Source organism: Oryctolagus cuniculus, unplaced genomic scaffold (assembly GCF_964237555.1).
Source record: "Oryctolagus cuniculus unplaced genomic scaffold, mOryCun1.1 SCAFFOLD_353, whole genome shotgun sequence".
Taxonomy (NCBI): domain Eukaryota; kingdom Metazoa; phylum Chordata; class Mammalia; order Lagomorpha; family Leporidae; genus Oryctolagus; species Oryctolagus cuniculus.
The window spans coordinates 1-12,585 of record NW_027208399.1 but is presented as its reverse complement, the minus strand read 5'-3'; the positions used below and the strand labels follow the sequence as shown (position 1 = coordinate 12,585).

The following is a 12,585-nucleotide window of genomic DNA, read 5'->3' as shown; positions in this document are numbered from 1 at the left end:
AAAAGATATTCCATGCTAATGGAAAGCAAAAATGAGCAGGGGATAGCCATCCAACTAATATCAGTCAAAAAGACACTTTACTGCAAATGCAAAAACTGTTAGATAAAGAAAGGCATTATTTAATGATTGAGGGATCAATTCAACAGGAAGATGTGACTATAATAAATGTATATGCCTCCAGTGCCAGCGTGCCTGGCTATTTAAAGCAAATAATGGATCTAAAAGGAGACATAGACTCTAATACAGTAGTGTTGGAGAACTTCAAAAACCTCACTTTCATTAATGGACAGATCAACTAAACAGAAAATCAACAAGAGAGGCAACAGACTTAATCTGCACTATGCACCAAATGGATTTAACTGATGTCTACAGAATTTTTCATCCCATAGTTGAAAAATATAAAATCTTTTCATAACTGCCTGGAACCTTCTCTCAGACAGACCATATACCAGGCCATAAAACAAGTCTCAGTAAGTTAAAAAAAAAAAAATGAAATCTACACTTTTTCTAACCACAATGGAATTAAGCTGGAAATTAACAACCTAAGAATCTCTAGAAAATAAGCAAACACATGGAGACTGAACAACATGCTCCTGAATGAACAGTGAATCATAGAAGAAATCAAAAGTGAAATAAAAAAATTCATGGAAATGAATGAAGATGACAATACAACATATCAAAACATATGGATAAAACAAAAAACAATATTAAGAGTGAAATTTATAGAAATTGGTGCTTACATCAAGAAATTGAAAAGACACAAGATACATGAACTGTTAATGTGTCTCAAGTACTTACAAAAACAACAAACCACACTAAAAATTAGTAAGAGGACAGAAATAATTAAAATTAGAGAAGAAATAAACAAAATTGAGTAGAGAAAAAATAAAATTGAAATTAAAAAAATACAAAAGATCATTGAAATGAATTGCTAGTTTTTAAAAAAGTAAAATTGCCCCAACCAAAAATAACAAAGAGGGAGAAGACCCAAATTAATAAAATCAGATGAAAAAGGGAATGTAACAGATACCACACAAATAAAAGAATCATCAAGAATTACAAGAGCTATATGCCAACAAATTGAAAATCCGAAAGAAATGGATAGCTTCCTGGACACATACAATCTACAAAAATTGAATCATGAAGACACAGAAAACCTAAACAGACCAATAACCAAGACAAAGATCAAATCAGTATTAAAGGCCCTCCCAGGAGATGTACAGTTCAGCACACGTTCCCACAGACTTATGCCTAAGGGTAAAGCTAAAAACTTGCCATGGGACTCCAAATCCCATTAAGTTGGCATGTGCTAATACCATCTTACTAGTTAAAATGATAATTTTAAGTGCATAACTGATCATAAACATAGGAATAAGTATCCAAAGGATCACATAAATAAGATCAAGTGTCTGCTAATAACAATATATAGAATTAAAAAGCAGAGTATAATCCAACATGGGAAGCAGGCCACGCAGCAGACTTATAGAATGCAAAAACCCTAAACAGAACTCTGGCCTCAATCAGCACTTAAGGCATTCAGATCTGGCTAAAAAGCCCATAAGTTTCTCAGGCATGGAAAGCCAAGACACTATGGCAAAAAATGGACTACATGAAAGATTGCTGTGAGTGAGATCCCAGTGGAAACAAAGGAGCCATCAAAGAAAGAGGTACCTTTCTCTGAAGGGAGGAGAGAACTTCCACGTTGCTTAAGGCCCTGTCTAAATAATGACAAAGTTTGTGGACTCAAAAGTCTTCCATAGCCTTGGCAGCTTATGACAAGAGCCTTGGGTGATCACTGATGTCATAAATAAGTGTGTCATAAATAAGCTGTGTCAAACACTGGAGTCACTGTGCACTTTCTCCCTATGTAGGTCTTCTGCCTTAAGGAGTTGTACTATGAGAATTAATGGTAAACTTGTCTTCAAATAGTGTGTATTTGTGTGTCTGTGTGGGTTCAAACTGTTGAAATCTTTACTTAGTATAGAGTTGATGTTCTGTAAATAAAGATTATTCAAAAATGAATCTTAATGAAGAATGGGATGGGAGAGGGAGTAAGAGGTGAGACAGAAATAGGGGTGGGAGGGTGGGTATGGGGGGAAGAAATGCTATATGCTAAAAACTGTACCTATGAAATTTATATTTATTAAATAAAAGATTTCTAAAAAATATACATAGTAAGAACTCAAAAAAGTGTTATATTGTTTGCTATTGTAGGAAAGCTGGTAAAGACACTGCTGCTTAAATATTAGGCATGTGGGGGCCAGCACCCTGGCTCACTTGGTTAATCCTCCATCTGCAGCGCCGGCATCCCATATGGGCACCTGGTTCTAGTCCCAGTTGCTTCTCTTCCAGTCCAGCTCTCTCTGTGCCATGGGAAGGCAGTGGAGGATGGCCCAAGTCCTTGGGCCCTTGCACCCACATGAGAGACCAGGAATTAGCTCCTGGCTCCTGGCTTTGGATTGGTGCAGCGCTGGCCATGGCAGCCATTTGAGGAGTGAACCAACAGAAGGAAGACCTTTCTCTCTGTCTCTCTCTTACTGTCTATAACTCTGTCAAATAAATTTAAAAAAAAATTAGGCATGTGAACCCTAAGATGAAAATTGAAAGTAAAATGCTATAGATGTAGCCAATAGGTCATTATTTATTTGCATTCTTGATAGAATGTTTTTAATATGAAAAGGTAGGTTCATGATGTAGTCAAGGCTATCCTCCAGGAATGATGAGTGTGAATGAAAAATGCTGAATGTGTATAGATATACATCTCCATCTAAAAATTTACCTGAATAAACACAAACTTATTGTAATATCCCTAGACCACCAGATGTATTAAGAAAATTAAAGAATCTTAATGGATTAGATTATCAAAGATCAGAAATACAATTAAGGGAAAAGGCTGTAAAAGATTTATTAAGACCCAATAATGTGTGTATATTGTGACTGAGAAATTAATATTCATTATTTAGACATATTGTATAAACTTTTGATGATACATTTAAATTACAACATAAATTCATGTCCATGATCCTCAGTGATTCACCTCCAGTTTAACTGATTACTTGCTTTGTACCACTGTATATAAACTTTCCCTTAAATAAAAAAAGGCCATCCCAACAAAGAAAAGCCCAGGACTGGATGGCTTCACTGCTGAATTCTACCAGACTTTTAAAGAAGAACTAATTCTAATTCTTCTCAATTCGAAACAATTAAAAGGGAGGGACTCTCCCAAACTCCTATCAGGCCAGCATCACCTTAATACCAAAACCAGGAAAAGACCACAGAGAGAGGGAACTAGAGGCCAATATTCCTGATAAACATAGATGCAAAAATCATAAACAAAATACTAATTAATCAAATCCAACAGCACATAAGAAAAATCATTTACCTGACCAAGAGGATTTATCCTTGATATTGCAGGGATGATTCAACATATGCAAATCAATAAATGTGATACATCATATTGACAAATTGAAGAATAAAACCCACATGATTATCTCAATGGATGCAGAGAAAGCATTTGATGAAATAGAACATCCTTTCATGATGAAAACCTTAAGCAAATTGGGTATAGAAGGAACATTCCTCAGTGCAATCATAACAATTTATGACAAACCCATAGCCAGCATTATATTGACTAGGAAAAAGCTGGAATCATTTCCACCAAGATCTGGAACCAGATTCACCATTGCTATTCAATATAGTCCTGGAAGTTTTAGTCAAAGCCATTAGGAAGATAAAGAAAACAGAAGATTATAAATTGGAAAGGAGAAAGTCAAATTAATCCTGTTTGCAGATGACATGATTCTGTATATAGGGGAACCTGAAGACTCCACTAAGGGACTACTGGAACTCATAAAAGTTTGGTAAAGTGGCAGGATATAAAATTAACACAAAAAAATGAATAGCATTTGTATATACAGATAATGCCAGGGCTGGGAAAAAACTAACATCAATCCCATTCATAGTAGCTACAAAAAATTTTAAATACTTTTGAATAAATTTAACCAAGGAGGTGAAAGATCTCTACAATGACAATTACAAACATGAAAGAAATAGAAGAGGACACAAAAAAATTGTAAAAATCCTCCATGTTTTTGGATGGGAAGAATTCACATTATCAAGATGTCCATACTACCAAAAGCAATTTACAGATTGAATATGATCCCAATCTGTGGGGAGCAACTCGGACTAGACTAAGTTACTGGAATTAAGACTTATTCTATGCATCTGCTCTCCCACAATATGGCGCTGGGAGAGGAGGAAACAGCTTCTACACAGCTGCCTCTTGCCAATTTGATTGACTGAGCTGCAGGAGCTGATCTTGCTCCTGATTGGAGGAGAGCAGCATACTCGGTGTGTGGGTAGCAGAGTTGGGATTGGTGGAAGAGGACTATAAAGGAGGAGAGAGACAACATGCACCAGGAACATCTAAGAGGAACACCTGAGGAACATCTGAGCAGCCCCCAAGAGAGCCGGCCGGCGGTGTGCTGCTCCCCCGCGGAAGTGGGGAAAGTGGCGGGGGGAACCGCCCTTCCACGGAGGTGGAAGGATCGGTAGCCAACCTGGGAAGAACCAGCAGCAAACCCGGGAAGGGCCGAGCAGACAAAAGAACAGCGCAGGGTCCTGTGTCGTTCCTCCGTGAAGAGGGGGAGCGACACCAATCAAAATACCAATGACACTCTTCTCAGATCTAGAAAAAAGCAATGCTAAAATTCACATGGAAACACAAGAGACCCCAAATAACTAAAGTAATCATAAACAACAAAAAATTGAAGGCATCACAATACCAGATTTTAAGACATACTACATGGCAGTTATAATCAAAACAGCCTGGTAATGGCTCAAAAATAGACATGTAGACTGGTGAAACAGAATAGAATCCCTAGAAATCAAGCCACATATCTACAACCAACTAGTCTTTGCCAAAGGAGCTAAAATCAATCTCTGGAAAGAGGACAGGCTCTTCAACAAATGGTGCTGGAAAAAATGGATCTCCACATGCAGAAGTATAAAACAACACACCTACATTACACCTTAATACAAAAATCAATTCAAAATAGATCAAATGTCTAAATCTATGACCTGATACCATCAAATTAGTACAGGAGAACATTCAGGAAATTATGCAAGACATTGGCATAGACAAAGACTTCTTGGAAAAGACTCCAGAAGCACAGGCAGTCAAAGCAAAAATAGACAGATTGGGTTACATCAAGCTAAGAAGCTTCTGCACTGCAAAGGAAGCACTCAACAAAGTGAAGAGATAACTGACAGAATGGGAGAAAATATTTGCAAACTATGCAACTGATAAAGGAATAATATCCACAATCTAGAGAGCTCAAGAAACTCAACAACAAAAACAACCTAGGAAAAAATGGGCAAAGGACTTGAATTTACATCAAAAAAAAGAAATCCAAATGGCCAAACACACACATGAAAAAATGTTGAGGTTGATTTCTTCTGAGAGGAGGAGCGTGGTGGGGGCAAGAGGTACAGAGTCACCACACAGACCCCGGGAGTCGGGTGAAAGCAGGCAAGAGGCGAGTAGCCTGCAGACTCATTTATTTCAGTTGCTACAGCAGCTTATATAGCCAAGGCAGCCAATCTGGTCAAGGGGCGGTCTATGCCCTAACTAATCACACCATTGCCAGGCAGTTTCCAAAGCCATCCACTCACAGCCTGTTGCCAGGCAGGCTCCGCTGTCATGTGGTTTCCTAAACCATCCAATCACAGCCTGTTGCCAGCAGCCATCTTGGCATGGCCTTCTCATTCCACCACAAAAAAATGCTAGCCATCAAGGAAATGCAAATAAAGACCACAATCAGGTTTCACCTCACCCCAGTTAGAACGTCTCTTATACAGAAATCAACAAACAGGGTCCAGCACTGTGCATAGAAGGTTAAGCCTCTGCCTCCAGTGCTGGCATCCCATATGGGTGCCGGTTTGAGTCCCAGCTGCTCCACTTCTGATCCACCTCCTTGCTAATGCACCTGGGAAGGCAGAAGAACATGGCCCAAGTACTTGGGGCCTTGCACTCATGTGGGAGATGGGGGAGAAGCTTTTGGCTCCTGGTTTCAGATCAGTCCAGCTCTGGCCATTGTGGCCACTTGGGAAGTGAACCAGCAAATGGAAAATTCATTCTCTCCCTCTCGTTATCCCTCTCCCTCTCTCCCTCCCTCTACATCTCTCCTCTCTATTTCTGCCTTTCAAATAAATACATAAATTTTAAGAAATAATAATAAATGCTTCCAAGGATATGGGGGGAAAGGTACCCTAATCCACAGTTGGTGTGAATGTAAACTATTACAATCATTTTGGAAGACAGCGTAGAGAACTCAGAAAACTTAAATAGATATATCATATGACCCGCAGTCCACTCATGGAAATTTACCCAAATGAAATGAAATCATGTGAAAGAGTTATCTATACCCCTATGTATACTGCAGCTCTATTCATAATAGCTAAGATATGGAATCACCCCAGATGTCCATCAGCTGATGACTGGATACAGAAATTGTGGTATACATATAGTATGGAATACTACTCAGCTGTAAAAAAGAATGAAATCCTGTCTTTTCCAACAAATTGGATACAACTGGAAACCATTATACTTAGTGAAATAGGCCAGTGCCCAAAACATAAAAACCGTATATTTTTCCTGATCTGTGGTAACTAACAGAGTATCAAAAGTGTAATGTATATGAGTGAAATTGACATTTTGAGATTTGATGATTGTTTACAGCCCTTGTCTTTACTGTTGAGTAATAATGTTTTTTTCTTACTACTTGTTGGACTCTTTACTTAGTGTAGAGTTAATCTTAAGAGTATAAAGTAAACTGAAAGTAGATCATTGTAAAAATTAAGAGAAAGGGGGCCAGTGCTGTGGCATAGTGGACTAAGCCTCAGCCTGCTACACCAGCATCCCATATGGGCACAGTTTTGTATCCCAGCTGCTCCACTGCTGATTCAACTCACTTCTATGACCTGGGAAAGCAGTAGATGATAGCCCAAGTGCTTGGCCCCCTGCACCCGTGTGGGAGACCCTAAGGAAGCTTCTGGCTCCTGGCTTCAGATCAGCCTGGCTGTGGCAATTGTGGCCATTTGGGGAGTGAACCAATGGATGAAAGACCTTTCTCTGTCTCTCCATCTCTCTATCTATAACTCTCCCTCTCAACTAAATGAATAAATCTTTAAAAAAAATTAAATAGGATGGAGGAGGAAGGGTAGGAGCATGTGTTGGAGGGAGGGTAGGGTTGGCAGTATCACTATGTTTCTAAATCTGTATATAGTAAATAAATGACATTTTTCATCTTAAATTTTTTTTAATTTTTAAAAATTCAAAAAAAGTTGAACTTTACCTTAATCCCAATTTATTTTTCCCCACAGCCATGTGGAGTGGGCTATTCACTCACTTAACAGAATCTTGGAATAATTTTAAGGGTCTAGATCCAAATTATACAACGTGGATGGATGTCATGGAGAAACATGGCTACCGAACACAGAAATTTGGAAAACTGGACTATACTTCAGGACATCACTCCCTTAGGTAAAAAAAAAGTTAAAACGAAATAAAAATAATCTGAATAGATTGCCCTCTACTAAGCATGTACATACTCTTACTTTTTATTTCCCCACAAAGGTGAAATTAAATCTCTTAATCCTTTGATTGTGTTAATTTGGCTAAAACTTTAGCTTTCTTTAATCTCCTTAAAATATGATTGCTAATATGCTGCTAATTTTGTTTCTCTTAAACATTAAAAGTCTCTAAATAGTGTTTGTAAAATGTTTAACCCTTGATTTAATTTGATTGATCTCCATTATATAATGGCTACTTTATTCTTCCTTTTACAGTCTGTTTTTAAAACCATCAATTTCTCCTTACCTGCTTTTCTCAATTCTCTCCAAATTGGAGTGTATTGTAACTTTTTCTTTTTATTTTACTGAATCCTCAAAACACCAAGCAGCCAAGCATGGTGCTACATCCAGATTGCCTACTTTGGAATTCTAATTTCTCATTTACTAGTAACCTCGTAGTAGTATAATCATATACTATCTAAGATAACTGAACTTTAATTCCTTTGTTGTGAGAATTAAGTGAAATGTGTGCAGGAATCAGTGTAGCAGGCCTGAGACTAGTCCTTGCAGGGGTAGTGCTTGATGGCATCCAGGAGCTTGGTTTCCAGGAGTGCTCCACTGGCAAGGATGCCTTACTGTGTGCGTGCTGAGCTTGTACACTGGCTGGTGTGGAACACGTGCCTTCCTTCTGGGAATCTGGAAATTTGCTATGTGGCAGGCATGATCATCTTCCAATAAAAATTGGGCTACTGAGCATCTGATGAGTAGAGATAACACTCAACATATGTGGTCACAGTTCGATGCTGGAAGTGTTTGTGCATCTTTGCAACTCCACTTGGAAGCCTGTGCCCTACTGGACTTAGCTCCAGACACCTTCTTCCTTTGCTGCTTCCTCAGTGTGTGCTTTTACCATGATATATCATAGCCATGAGTATTACATATTTTCCTAAAAGTATAGTCTTTCAACATATTTTGAGTCTTGCAAATCTTCCTATAGAATTTGGGTGTGATCTTGGGGTCCTCCAATATTTGCAACCCCCAACACATATTAGGACATTAGAACAGAACCTCTTTACCTCTTCTTAATTTTAGTAGTGATGTTAATGATACTAACGATGATGAGAACAAGAAAAACTATTGGTAACTCTAGTGAGTTGAATCCTGCTCCCCAAGACTTCATGACACCTGGAACTTCATCTTGTGACCTATTTGCGGATGGAATTAGCTAAAAATCTCAAGATGAAATACACAGAGAGCGAGAAGGTAGCAAATTAAAAGCACAGGCATAAATTGGAGGGATGTAGCTACAAACCAAAGAATATGAAAGATTGCACATTCATGGTAAGCTAGGGAGAGGCAAGGGAATCCTCTTCCCGAGAGCCTACAGATGGAGCATGGCCCTGCTAACGCTGGATTTCAAACTTCTGGCCCCAGAACTATGAGAAAGTAAATTTCCATTGTTGTAAGCCACACAGTTGATCATTTGTTCTGACAGCCTAGGAGACTGATGCCATAAGTTTTGATATTGAAATACTAACCAGATACAAGAATACTCTAGAATAGTCTGAGCATTAATACTGCTCTTCTGATTAATGCTAAGTTTCTTTCCTCCTCTGTCTTCCAAAATCTCAATGACAGTAATTCTGGAAGCCCCTGCTCTGTCTTCTAATCCATCACCAAATGTTTTCAGTTCCACTTCTAAAATATTCCTTCAATTTTCACCATCTCCACCAAGAACTCTCACCTCTTGCCTAAACTACTTGAACTTGTCTAAACTACTTCTAACTTGTCTCTTCCTTCTCTATCTGACCCAAGCAGCTACAGTGATCTTTTTTAAAGGTGTGTCTGATAACATGACTCACCTGCTTAAAATCCTCCAAAGGTTTTTCTCTGCAGGTTGATTAAAATCCCAAATCCACAACATGGTTCTTAAGATCCTACATGATCCAGTTCTGTCAACTTCCAGTCTTACTCCCTGCCACTCTCTTCTTCCCTCATTTTGCAGCTGGGCTTTTAAACATGTCCTTAACGTGCTTACCACCTCTGGGCTATTGTACAAACTAGTCCACCTGTGCAAAATCTGCTTGACCCACTTTGCCTTGCTGGGGGAGGGGGGGGAGCACAGCCTCTGTTATGACAAATAACTGTACATATTTATGGGCTACCATGTGACATTTCAGTAGTGTGTGCAGTGTGTACTGATCAGTCAGTCTATTCAACATTTCCCCTTGACATCACTTTAAGAATGGTGCCTTGGGGCCGGCGCCGCAGCTCACTAGCTAATCCTTCACCTGCGGTGCCGGCACAATGGGTTCTAGTCCCGGTCGGGGAGCCGGATTCTGTCCCGGTTGCTCCTCTTCCAGTCCAACTCTCTGCTGTGGCCAGGGAGTGCAGTGGAGGATGGCCCAAGTGCTTGGGCCCTGCACCCTATGGGAGACCAGGATAAGCACCTGGCTCCTGGCTTCGGATCAGCACAGTGTGCCGGCCACAGCGCACCGGCCATTGGTGAACCAATGGCAAAGGAAGACCTTTCTCTCTCTCTCACTGTCCACTCTGCCTGCCAAAAAAGAAAAAAAAAGAATGGCGCCTTGGAGTTCCTTTCTTCTGTTTGCTGATAAAATATGGAATAGGTTATTGTGAGCTACAGTCATCCACTATGCTGTGTAGCACCAGGTACGTATCCCAGTCTAACTCTGCATTGGTGCTCATTATCTAAACTTCCTCAGGCTCCCCTACTCCTCCCAGCCTTTAGGAATCATTAATGTTTGTTCATATTTTTTAGCTTCCTCATCCTTCCTTTTAGGGCATCAAGTGATGCTGTCATTTTTACACCAGTCCAGGCCACTAGTTCACCTGTGTGTCCCTTACTGAACATAATGTACTATACCATATTGGGTACTCTATGGGCTGCACACTTATTTCTCCCAGAGAATTGTTAAACAGGCTTTGGTAGTACTACTCATAAAAATGCCACTTACTAACTGTAAGACTTTGGGCAATTATTTATCTCCCACGAACTCCAGTTTCATCAAATGAGCTTATACTAAATGACCTTTAAAGTTCTTCCACGCCAAAGTCTGTAACTTTGATGGCATACAGTTAAGTGGTTTATAAATTCCTGAAGTTTACCTGCCCCTTTTATCTTACATATATGGTACATATAAGAAGTTTAGGTTCAAATTTGTTGTATCTTCTCATCAGTTGTAGGAAAATTGTTGTATTTAATTCAGAGTATTTTGATCATTTTTGCTTTCATGTAAAACTGTTTTGCCAGTATATTCCCAATATCTACAATGGTGGTTCTTAACTGAAGACAGTTTTGCCATCCTTTCCTCCACAGGACATTTGACAAGATCTGGAGACATTTTTCTTGACACCCTAGAGGCTGTTAGGTAGATGCCAGGGTTGCTGCTGAACTGTCAGCAACATACAGACATGAAGAATTATCAAGCCCCAAATGTCAGAAGTGCAAGTTTGAAGAACCATGTCTAGAACCAGATGTTTTGTTGTACTCACCCGCATGATCTTAGGAATGTCACACTTCAAGTAACTGCATCCACTTTAAATCTTAAGTTTATTCTTCTGTAGTCTAAGGAATCAGATCCACACTTGACACTAGCATGGAATCAAATCTGCTTGACAGGAGCCAACACTGTCACAGTGGGATGAGCCAGTACTTGTGATACTCACATCCCACATGGGAGTGCCAGGATTCGAGTCCCAGCTGCTCTGCTTCCTGACTAGCTGACTGCTAGTGTGCCTGGGAGGACAACAAATGGCCCAAGTACTTGGCCCTACCACCCACGTGGGAGACCAGGATGGAGCTCCTGACCCCTGTCTTCAGCCTGGCCCAGAACTGGCTGTTACAGCCCATTAAGGATTGAACCAGAAAAATGTGGGGATCTGGGCCGGGGCTCTGGTGCAGCGGGTTAACGCCCTGGCCTGAAGCACTGGCATCCCATATGGGCGCCAGTCCCGGCTGCTCCTCTTCTGATCCAGCTCTGTGTTATGGCCTGGGAAAGCGGTGGAAGATGGCTCAAGCCCTTGGGCCCGTGCACCCATGTGGGAGACCCAGAGGAAGCTCTGGCTCCTGGATTCTGATCGGCACAGCTCTGGCCATTGCAGCCATCTGGGGGGTGAACCCGCAGGTGGAAGACCTCTCCATCTGTCTCTACTTCTCTCTGTAACTCTGTCTTTAAAAAAAAAAAAAGAAAGAAAGAAAAGAAAATGTGGGATCTGTCTTTCTTTCTGTCACTCTGCTTTTCAAATAAATAAGTACATCTTTTTTTTTAAAAAAAAGTAAAGATTCATTTGACGATAGTATGTAAATTTTTTTAGAATTAATAAAGCCAACCAAAATTTTAATTTAGAAGTATATTGAATTAGGAGGTAACTGATTTTATATAGAAAATTTTTAACATCAGTAAGATTTGATATTAAGTGGTATTCCTTAAAGTACTATGACTAAAACATGATCCTTATTTAAGTTAAAAAAAAAAGTAAAATAAGATACTTGCAGTATCTGTTCAACTAGCATTTATTGTGCCACCTCCTGTGTGCCAAGCACTATTTTTGATGATATGAACATAATAGTAATCAAAACAGAAAATTCTCTAATGACGTGTCACTTACATTGTAATGCTATGAGAAGAGAAACGACACAAACAGCTGCCTTGTTTTTCCCGGCTGAAAACCTAAAGCCTAGAATCAGGTCCCGCAGCATTTCATCTTACCCTTGCAATTATGTATGTTCTCTGCTCCCGGAGCTTAGTGTTCCTTTGAGCCAAGTCACGATAGGCAATTTTAAATCCTCGGAAACATATGAGAAATAAAAGCCTGCTTCCAAAATGACAGAACTGCTATGAGCAAACCCGAGCTGTGCCTCATGGCAGCCAGACAGCACAGGGAAAGAAACTGTGGACTGCTGACACATCTCCTTCTGGTCCCCCAGCCCGACCCCAGGGCCTCCAGACCACCACCACAACTTTCTAAATAGAACCCATGTGATGAAGA

At 39.9% G+C, this 12,585-nt stretch overlaps 1 long non-coding RNA gene across 1 annotated transcript; it reads left to right on the top strand.

The window, feature by feature from the left end:
• Nucleotides 1–7,379: 7,379 nt before the first annotated feature.
• Nucleotides 7,380–11,800, top strand: LOC138848419 (uncharacterized). Its single transcript, XR_011386162.1, has 2 exons — nucleotides 7,380–7,543; nucleotides 10,913–11,800. It is a non-coding gene; the product is annotated as an uncharacterized lncRNA (long non-coding RNA).
• The last annotated feature ends 785 nt before the right edge of the window (nucleotides 11,801–12,585 follow it).